The sequence below is a fragment of the Tarenaya hassleriana genome, unplaced genomic scaffold (assembly GCF_000463585.1).
Source record: "Tarenaya hassleriana unplaced genomic scaffold, ASM46358v1 Cleome44, whole genome shotgun sequence".
Taxonomy (NCBI): domain Eukaryota; kingdom Viridiplantae; phylum Streptophyta; class Magnoliopsida; order Brassicales; family Cleomaceae; genus Tarenaya; species Tarenaya hassleriana.
Genome location: NW_010967136.1, coordinates 315,070 through 326,734, shown reverse-complemented (window position 1 = coordinate 326,734; position 11,665 = coordinate 315,070).

The window sequence follows — 11,665 nt, the reverse complement described above, 5'->3', positions numbered from 1 at the left end:
TTTTACTCCTATATCTCTCACCAAAGCTCTCCAAAGTCTGTGTAAAGTCTGTCCCTCTCTTTTGGACGTCTGTAGATTCCTTTTATCAACCCTCGGCGGCGCTCCCGAAGTCCTACTCCCGTTCCAACTCTGAAAATTCGATCTGGGCTTTTTTCTGGGTTTTGACTCGGACCGAGTCAGTACTCTGACTCGACCGAGTCAAAACGAAACATAATGAATTCGGCCCAGCCCAATCTTCTGACTCGGGCCTTCTGACTCGGGCATGTTGACTCGGGGTAAACTGACTCGGACGTTCTGACTCGATCTCCTCGTAACAGGCTTGAATTGGGCCCTTTTCAGCATGTTGACTCGGCCCAATTTCTGTTGTTGACTTTGACCGAGTCAAGGTAGGAAGTTCTTGATGTATTTCAATCCTTTTAGCTCCAGATTGCTTCCATCTTGGTCCAAATCTCATCCAAGACCTGTAATCCAATAAAAACACAACCAAACCGAGTTTCGTAGCCTAACGCGCCTATAATGCCTATAAATGAATATGATCCTCATATAAAATCCTATAGAAACTCCCTGAAAATATAGAGAGAATTAGGAGTTATCACCATGCAGCGGAAGAAAAAGATCTAAACCTAGCCAAAGGTCACACAAAACCAATTGTGCAATAACCCGAAAGAACGTGTATATCACTGTGGGATTCGAATACTTTCCTCGTTCTATCAAGATCTGGAAGTATCAATCGATCCAGGGCCTGTTTTAATCACCTAGAGTTGAAAGCACAACTCCTCTACACGTATCCACACCGGCGGGATGAACTCCAACACTTTGGAACGTATCTGCTAGGGTTTGTGAAGAGAAAACGGCGTTCTAGACTTGGAATCGATATTCCAGTGTTTAGAACTCAAGAGAAAGCTTCTCCCAAGCTCTAGGGAGTGTCTAGGACGTCTAAGGATGATTTCCTTGGTTTGTGGCGGCTCCCTTAATTAATTAGGATTGCCCAAAACGCTAAAACGGAAAAAAGGAAACTGTCCCGTAAGTCAGACCGTCCGATCCATACCAGTTTGTGGCGGCTCCCTTAATTAATTAGGACTGCCCAAAATGCTAAAACGCGAAAAAGGAAACTGTCCCGTAAGTCGGACCGTCCGGTCTAGGTCCGGACCGGACGGTCTGGCTTCTACGCAGAACGGACGGTCCGTACCTTTACGCAGAACGAACGGTCTGCATGCCTGGACCGTCCGGTCCAGGTCTGGACCGGACGGTCTGGTGCTTGCGGAACGGTCGGTCCATTCTTCAGCGGAACGGACAGACTGGCATGGCTGGACCGTCTGGAACCCTTCCAGCTCATTCCGTTGTTCCTTTCTCGCGTCGTTCTCTTCACGTGTGATCCATCTCTAATGGTGTGTGACTCTGTAGGCCCATTCGAAGTGGTAGTGGCTTCGGAAACCCTTTCCCGAACCACAAGTCATGGTTAGCCTCTAGCAAGACGCCATGACCACCCACCTAGAATAGAGTTAGAGGTGATCTAACAAAGCCAGCAATAGTTCGAGTTCTGATGCTTTGTCTCACGATGTCGTGTGTTGAACAAGGGCATGGTATGAGCCACCCTTCAAGTTCAACCGCTTACTCATCTAGGCAAATCGACTGATAAAATAGATGTACCTTCATCTATAGCGTGGCCACGCATTTTTCACAGTCCGATTTTCACGAGGGGCCCAGCGACATCTCTTCTGCTTAGGAGGTGACAAGTTCCGTATTACATGTCTACTATCTGCATATGATTCTTGAACATATCTGAGCAATGCTGTTATGATCATCCGGTTAAAGACGACGTTTGACGCAGTCAAGACACGCTACTCCTCATATCAGATAATCTAGACATCTCAGGTCTGAGGATCCAAGAACTAACCGCTGTATGAGATTCAAGTCATGACTCATGTCCATGTGACAATCTCATGCGGGTCATCCAGTAACTCGTTCCAAACGAGAACCCATGATTGTGATTTGCATTCAATGCATATGATCTTCATCATCTATCACACATCATGTTGGTCTTAATTCATCATTGTTCCCACAATGACAACTAACCAGGGAGTTTAGAATCATCTGTAATGATTCAAGGATATCTACCGTAATATAACAAATATGCCAATCATATAACGGAAAAAGTAATGCATTCATAAACCAATGAATTAATACATAGTCAAAATGTCATATCACGGATCATCGTAGAGCATTACAACTAACATGGATCTGGCAGACCGTCGGGTCTGGCCCTTTCGGTCCGTCCATTCCAGCCCCTTCCGTCTCGGTTTTTCCGTCGTTTTCTCGTGCGTTTTGTCCTTCCCTGTGTGTGTGACCCTGTAGACTCATTCGATGTAGCAGTATAACCCTGGATCATGAAGTGTAAGAGCACAGTGGTCTGATAGATTAGTGACATGTTCAACTGAGCTAGAGGGGTTGTGAATGTCTGTATACGGTGAAAACGAAGCATGTAGTTGATCAAGATCCTGACACGATCGTGTGGAATGGCTGACCCGATCGGGTGAGTCATCTGGAACTTTGAGTTTCGGATTAGTGCTTAGACATGATCGTGTCGTGCAGTAGACACGATCGGGTCAAACATGTGTAGCTTTCGGTTCTGGATTAGGGATGAGACATGATCGTGTCGCTCAGTAGACACGATCGGCTCAACTGTCTGTGCTGGATCAACAAAGGTGTTTTCGTGCTCCAGAGTCTTTTCCGCCGAGGTCTGAGAACGTCGATGAAACATCAGATTCTGTTGATGACGCTCGTTTGAGATTTTTGTCCAAGGTGAACTCCACCGTCTCATCTCCGATCATCATGGTCCGCTTACCTGCTCTAACATGGATAACAGCATCTGCAGTATTTAGGAATGGACGACCAAGAATAATAGGTACCTTAGAGTCTTCGTCCATATCGAGGACCACGAAGTCAACCGGGATATAGATGTTTCTGACTTTCTGTGGCACATCCTAAATTATCCCAGCAGGATATTTAACGGAACGATCGGCAAGTTGAAGAGTCATTTTAGTGGATTTTAGCTCACCCACTTTCAGCTTCTTGAAGATCGATAATGGAAGAAGACTGATGTCGGCTCCTATATCACAGAGTGCATGATCGATGGAAACATTACCCAATTTACAAGGGATTGAGAAACTCAGATTGCTTAAGCGGGAGCTCGTGTTGGATCAGAGCACTGCATTTGGAAGTAAGCGCCACGGTTTCTTTCTCAACAACTCTTTTCTTGGTCAGGATTTCCTTCAGATACTTTGTATATGAGGGAATCTACAAAATAGGTTCAGCATCTCAACGAACTTCGCGAATTGGCTGTCTTCATTATGCTTCCTCAAGCGAGATAGAAATGGTACTAGTGGTGGCCTAGGAGGAGGAGGCACATAAGCTGGCTCAAGTGTATCATCGGGAGTGTCTACAGCTGCAGTCTTTGAGCTTTTGCCTTGCTCAATCATTGATCGGTCTTCGATGTCTACCTGCTTACCACTTCTTAAAGTAATCACATTTACATGTTTACGGGGGTTAGTCTCAGATTTACCTGGAAAAGATCTAGACGAACTTTGAGAGGATGATGCTAGCAAAGCAATCTGATTGTTTATGAGCTTGAAGTGAACCTCCATGTTCGCGAACTGAGTTCGGAATTCCTGGTTCGCCTTCTCCTGATTCTGTATAAACTGTATAAGCAAAGCATGCGTATCAAGGTTGGATTCAGGATTACCTAGAGGTGTGACATTGATGTAGGATTGCCCCTGAACTCTATAGTTGGAGTTCTGATTTGGACCCCTAGATTGAAAAGAAAAGCTGGGATGAATCCTCTGGTTTGAGTTGTTGGATGCTCTGAAGTTGTTCGGCGCGATATTCTCAACATTGGTTGACTTGTAGGAGAGATTGAGATAATTCTTCCACTCCGGATTATACGTGTTCAAGTAGGAGTTATTGACCACATAGTTCACTCCTTTAACTCTCTCATCCAATGCGTGCATACCGATCTCCTCTTGTGTTGGCGTCAAATGCTTGGTCCTATTGAGGACAACCAATTGTTCGAGAACCATCTTGATTGGCTGATCATTGCATTCCCTTGCCAGATCGCTAGAGTACTCGCTGGGAGCATCTTCTTCTTGGACCATCATCTCAATATGTTCTTCTAGCTCGGCGAATGACTTGTTCTGGATACTCCCTCCGCAAGAAGCTCGGATCAAAGTCTTGGTATCCATTTTGAGTCCTCAGAAAAATGTGTTGATCAGGTAGTTCTTGTCAAGCTCGTGATGAAGGCAAGACTTCTGATATCCTTTATACCTCTTCCAAGCATCATAAAGACTTTCCCTATGATCCTGCTTGAAAGAATGAATGTCAGAAAGAGTTGCTTGAGTACGGTGAGTTGGAAATTTTTTTGATATAAACTGCACTACCAGTTGTTCCAAGGTGTGGATGGAATCGGGTATCAGATCATAACACCATTCCAGAGCAGCATCCAAGAGAGTCTAGGGGAAAACAATCAAGCGGAGTGTATCCTCTGTCACCATGTTATTTCTCTTGATAAACCAACACGTCATCTTAAAGCGAGTTAGATGTGTGTTCGGGTCTTCGTTCGACCTACCCCGGAAAGGATTGTTGGCCAACATCTGAATAGTGGACGGGTTCAACTCGAAACTAGACATGTCGATGGTTAGTCAAATACCAGCCAAAAGCTCAGTGTGCTTAGGTGTGTTGTACTGGGCAAAGATTGAATCAGCATTGTCCTCGGCACCATCGGGAAGAGAAAAATCTCGGTCGTTCTCCATTTGTCTTCCTTGACGTCGGATGTATCTAACGTCCTTTCAATCTCACGATCAAGAGGTACTAGGTCTGATATCCCAACACTCCTAGTCATGCACTAGAAAAACCTGTGCACAAGACGAAAAACAACAACAAACGAAAAAAAAGTGAGAAATCACTTAAGAAAAAGAAAAACAGACAGACCCAAACTAGATAGAATCTAATCCTAATGCCTAAATTGTCCCCGGAAACGGCGCCAAAAACTTGATGTCACAAATCTAGATGTATAAATTCGATCAAGTAATAATATCCTAAACTTAACAAATACCGCAAGTGTACAATCATGTGTAATAGCTAGGGTCGAACACAGGGACAAAAATAGACAAAGAAATCAAATCCAATTCCAAGTCTAGATCAAGAGGGAATAATATAAGTGTGAGAGTGTAGCAAAGCGAACAATAAAAACAGTTGTAAACTATGAATGACAAACACTGCAGGCTTCGAGATTGCTTTACATACAAGGGTCTTTCAAAAGATACAAACTCAGTGGTTTGTGTATCCAATTTAGGGAATTCAAGCTCTAAAGTAGAGATTAACCCTCTCAAGTCTAATCTCACTATCTAGGTTTTATCCTACTAATCTCTCGATCCAATTGTTTAAAACCTTGAATGCATGAATGAACGCTATCATAATCTCTAGGCAAATATTCATCTCTCGATGCAATACATGTTCTATTTATTGAATTATTTCCAGGTTAGAATCTCATATCTCTATGCGAATTAAAACCCTAAGTTCATTCAATCAAGCGGCCAACAAGATCAAACGTATTAAGAACAATTCAATAAACTGAATAGAATAAATAAATCCACAAAGTTTGGAATAAAAAACCAAAGATCCCTACATAGCAAATCTCTAACCTACAACAGAGGAACTACTCGCTAAACATCGAGACGTCAAAATTCATATCAATAATACAAAACATCGTAAAATAGTCAAATAGAATAGGGAAGAATGCTTAGTCGATTTTCGGCTTCGTAATCTCTGTCTTCTACTCCGATCTCTTGTCTCTTGATAATCGCCCCCTTTTGTGTGCTCTAGGGTGTATTTTCTGTCAAAATCTGAATAATTTCGACCCTGTAGGCTAACTCTAATTATTTTCTCTTTCTTTTGGGCAAATTTGGAAGATTTCTGGAATTTAAGTGATCCGATCCTGTCGACAATAAGTGACACGATCGTGTCGCATTGCAGTTTTGATGGACTTCACGAATTTGCTCATAACTTCTTGCTCCGATATCGGATTTGGGTGATCTTGGTGTGTATGTGTAGATATCAAAAAGAGCTTTCCAATAACGTAGAGAATGCATGATTTGGACTTATAGAGTGAAATTTATTGGGCTTGCCAGATCTCACTTTTCTGAGCTTCACGTTTTCTCCGAAACAACTCCAAATGTTTTCGGTTCGTCCGTGATGTTCCATAATCCATGTTTTCCACTCCTTTTGTTCTTTTTATGTATGGATTCATGTTTAAACACCAAAAAACACAATCAACCAATATCGAAACCAAATATGCCCTAGAATGTCTACAAATATGTAAAAACGAGTGAAATACATGAGACATCCTATATCAAAACATTACACAAAGTACGTGTTATCATCACAGCCCGCGGCCAATACTGCCATAGGCATCCGAGACGCCTGGACGATGCATCCGAATGACGACCTCGATATTTCCTTCCTTATGCTAGGGAGCATGGCACATGATCTGCAGAGACACTTTGAGGGGAAGAGAGCATCCGATATGATGGAACAACTCAAGGTCATGTTCTAAGAGCTTGCGCGTACTGAAAAGTACAACACGTTCAGGACTCTAGTGAAGACAGAGCTTCCTCGTGGTGCTCCTGTCGGTGATCATGTTCTTAAGATGAGAGGTCATCTTGAAGAGCTAGAGCAGCTAGGTGTGGAACTCGATGGCGAGTTAGTCGTGGACCTGATACTTATGTCATTACCCGAGGATTATAACCAGTTCATCATGAACTATCATATGCACGAGATGATTGAGTTTAACCGAGCTGCATGGGATGCTGAAGTGGGTCGAGCAGAACATCGTGGTCCCGAAGAGTGTGATTGTTGTTGACAAAGGTTCCAACAAGAAAAGACGTTCCAAGGGTAAGGCCAAGACGGTTAAGAAGGCAAAAGTTGCCAAAGAGTCTAAGTCCAAACCAGATAAGGGTGAGTGCCATTTACTTCCATGACAAAGGACATTGGAAAAGGAATTGTGCACTTTACTTGGAGGATCTGAAGAAGAAGAAGCTTGCTGAAGCTTCATATTTAGGTATTTATGTTATAGAAGCTAACATATGTACTTCTTCATCTTGGATATTAGATACCGGGTGTGCCTCACACATTTGTGAAAATGTGCAGAGACTCAAAAGAAGTAGGATACTAGCAGAGGTGAAGCGGGTCTGCGCGTCGGAAATGGAGAAAGAGTTGTTGCATTGGTTGTTGACCTGTATGATTTAGTTTTACCTTCGAGACTTATTTTAGAGTTAAATAACTGTTACTATGTGACTGTGATTAGCAGAAACATTATCTCTATTTCTTGTCTGGATTTTGAGTGTTTTCGGTTCATTATTGAGAATAATAGCCTATCGATCTTTCGAGGCGACATTTATTATGGTAATGGTTATCTGATGAATGATTTATACATTTTGAATGATCAACTTTCTAACTCTACTTCCATCTATAACGTGAGTACGAAGAGGTTTATGTCGAACAACTTAAACGCAACCTATCTTTGGCATTGTCGTTTAGGTCATATAAACGAGAAACGCATACAGAAGCTCCACAATGAAGGACTTCTAGACTCGTTTGATTTTGAATTAATTGAGTCGCGCGAATCTTGTTTAATGGGCAAAATGACAAAGGCTCCTTTTACGGGAAAAGGAGAACGGGCTACAGAGTTTATTAGTCTAATACATAGTGACATATGTGGACCTATGAACTCACCCGTTAGAGGAGGTTACCTGTACTTTGTTACGTTTACTGATGATTTCAGTAAATACGGTTATGTCTATCTTATGGGCATAAGTCTGAAATGTTTGAAATGTTCAAGGCATTTAGGAACGAAGTACAGAACCAGCTTGGCAAGACTATCAAGACACTTCAATCAGATCGTGGTGGCGAGTATATGAGCCAAGAGTTCACTGACTATTTGGTTGATTGTGGGATTGTCTCACAATTAACCCCTCTCGGAACACCGCAATGGAAAGGCATATCTGAACGGAGGAACCGAACATTATTAGATATGATCCGGTCTATGATGAATCAGACGGATCTTCCAAAATCTTTCTTGTGTTACGCTTTGTAATCAGCGGCTTATCTACTGAACAGGAGTCCAACAAAGTCAGTCCAAAAGATTAGGGCTGGGCACGGGCGGGTACCCGGACGTTTTAAGATGTCTCGATCTCGATCTCAGTCTCGTCGGGTTTTTGGTCATCGTATCTCGATCTCTATCTCACAAGCTCCGGGTACCCGAATCTCGGATACCCGGAATACGAGATCGGGTATCCGTAACACCCGAACTCGTGCTCACCATTAAAAAAAATGTACGATGTCGGAGGTTCGGTCGAACAGAGGGAGAGATTCGGTCTAACAAGGCAGCAATGTGGTCTCGCTTAAATCAATGGAACAAAGAAGGAGAGAGGGAAAGCAAGGCAGAGAGATGAAAATGAGGGGGAACACGACGGATCTAGATGCAGAAATCTTACCGCGAATATAGGGAGACCAAGACACAGAAGGCGAAGACGGAAGCAGTCGAACAGAGGAAGAGCAAGAGAGGGACGACGGAGACGGAGGCAATCGAACAGAGGGAGAGAAAGAGAACGGCGACGACGGCGAAACGGATGTTGAACAGAGAGCACGGCGATGACGAAGTGAAAGAGAACGATGGAGGCTGAAGCTTAGGCGATGAGGGATAGAGAAAGAACATGGGAAGGTTGGAGCTCTCTCATGTCTCAGCGATGACCATCTCTCTGAGAACAAAGGAAAGCTGAAAAAAGTGAAAAAAAAACTTTAACAAAAACAAAGTGAAAAGAGAGGAGGCGGACAGAAGAGTGAATTGAGAGGGTGGGGGTCACTAGGATTAGGGTTAGGGTTAGGCATAAATGTATTAAGAATAAGGATATTTTTGTAATTTTATATTTTATCCGGGTACCCGTGAGATAACCCATGAGATAATATTTAAACCCGAACCCGAAACTCGGGTTTTCGTCTCAAAAAAGCCCGGCATGCATCTCATTGTCTCACAGAGTAATACAATCCGGATACCCGTGAGATAGGGTACTCAGAAACCCGCGAGTCTCGGGTAAAAATGCCCACCCCTACGAAAGATGTCATATGAGATATGGACCGGGAAGCATCCCACATTGTCTTTTGTGAAGATTTGGGGTTGCGACGCTTATGTGAAGCGTCTGATGACTGATAAGCTATCCCCCAAATCCGAAAGTGTTTGTTGGTGGGATACCCTAAGGAAACTAAAGAGTACTACTTCTACAATCCGACAGAGAATAAAGTATTCATTGCATGAAAGGGGGCTTTCATGGAGAGAGAATTCATCTCCAAGAAAGTTAGTGGGAGTATGGTCGATCTCGAAGAAGATCAAGAACCATAGACGAATGTTGAACCCAACGAACACGTTGAGACGGTTCAACCTATGTCGCAACCTGTTGAGATTCTGCCTAAGATTAGTGAACCTTGGAGATTAGGGAGAATTTGCCAAGAGCCTACGAGATACGGATTTCTTGTGACTGAGAATGAGGAACTCATATTACTGGAACATGATGAGCCATCCACATACCGAGAGGCAATGGTGAGTTTAGAATCCGAGAAATGGCACAAGACTATGAAGTCCGAGATGCAATCCATGTTTGACAACCAAGTATGGACTTTAGTTGAACCATCCGAAGGAGTAAAACCTATCGGATGCAAATGGGTTTTCAAAAAGAATACCGACATGGATGGCAACGTACATACCTATAAGGCACGATTGGTTGCGAAAGGGTTTCGCAAGTTCATGGTATTGACTATATATGATGAGACCTTTTCATCAGTCGTGATGCTTAAATGCATCAGAATTCTGCTTGTCATAGTCGCATATTATTTCTATGAGATATAACAAATGGACGTCAAGACCGCGTTCCTTAATGGGAACTTACTCGAGGATGTATACATGACAACCTGAGGGTTTTGTAGATCCAAGATGATGGTTTTGGTGCTCTGTGGTAATCGTACGATATGAGGACTTGTATTGTTGTGATGAATTCATTGGGTGAATGCATTATATGTTCATTATTTGTTTTGCATATTTGATAAATAATGAAATCTTTGGAATGTTATGAATGATCCTAAATTCGTTAGTCGTTTTTCATTGTGGGAACAATGATGATCAAGACTAACATGAGGCATGATAGATGATCATAGGGATGATCATGCGTATTGGACACGAATCACGATCATGGGTACCTGTTTGGAACAAGTGACTGGATGACTCGCATGAGATTGTCGTTTGGATTTATCCATGATTAGAATCTTACTTGATGGTTCACTTTGGATCCTTAGACCTGAGATGTCTACAGTATTCAACATAAGGAGTAATGTACTTTGACTGCGTCAAATGTCGTCTTTAACCGGATGCCCGCATGAGATTGTCACATGGACATGAGTCATGACTTGAATCTCATGTGATAGGTTCATGATTAGATCCTTTGACTTGAGACGTCTGCGGTATCCGACATGAGAAGTGTCGTACTTTGATTGCGTCAAATGTCTTGCGTAACAGGAAGATTATAACGACGTCTCTTATGTACGACATGAATCATATTACAGATAGTAGATAGCCAATATGAAATTTGTACCTCTCATCCCGAGAGAGATATCGCTTGGGCCCCTCGAGTGAGTTGAGACTGAGATGTACGCAATCCAATGATAAGTCATCTAATGTTTCAGTTAACTCAACGAACGAGAAAAGCAGTCGAATCTGATAAGATGGTTGACTCCATGTCTTATGTTCGACATATAGTATTGCGTTACAAAGGAATCATTGTATGGACTATTACTGGCTTTCGATAGACCATGAGGCTAACTCTATTCGGATTAGGTAGTCATAGTGTCTTGATAGAGACCGTCTATGATTTGTATTACTGGAATGGAGATTCTGCATCTTACTACTATTTCGGATGAGCCTACAGGGTCACGCACACAGGGAAGGACGAGATATAGTATTGCGTTACAAAGGAATCATTGTATGGACTATTACTGGCTTTCGATAGACCATGAGGCTAACTCTATTCGGATTAGGTAGTCATAGTGTCTTGATAGAGACCGTCTATGATTTGTATTACTGGAATGGAGATTCTGCATCTTACTACTATTTCGGATGAGCCTACAGGGTCACGCACACAGGGAAGGACGAGCACTACTAGAAAACACGGAAAAGGTGACGCAAAAGGTGACGCAAAATTTGCGTCACTAAAATGGTGACGCAAAAGTGACGCAAATAGTGACGCAATATTTTCGTCACTAAAGCGTCACTAAATAGTGACGCAATAGTGACGCAAATAGTTGCGTCACTAAACGGTGACGCAAAAAATAACGCAAAATTTGCGTCACCAAAAAAGGTGACGCAAGAGTGACGCAAATAGTTGCGTCACCCTTTGGTGACGCAATTTAGTCACCGTTTAGTGACGCAATTGCGTCACTATATCTGTATTTTATTATTTATACGTACAAATACATACATATATATATATATATATGTATATATTTTATATATACATATATATATATGTATGTATTTGTACGTATAAATATATAAATATTTCTATATAAA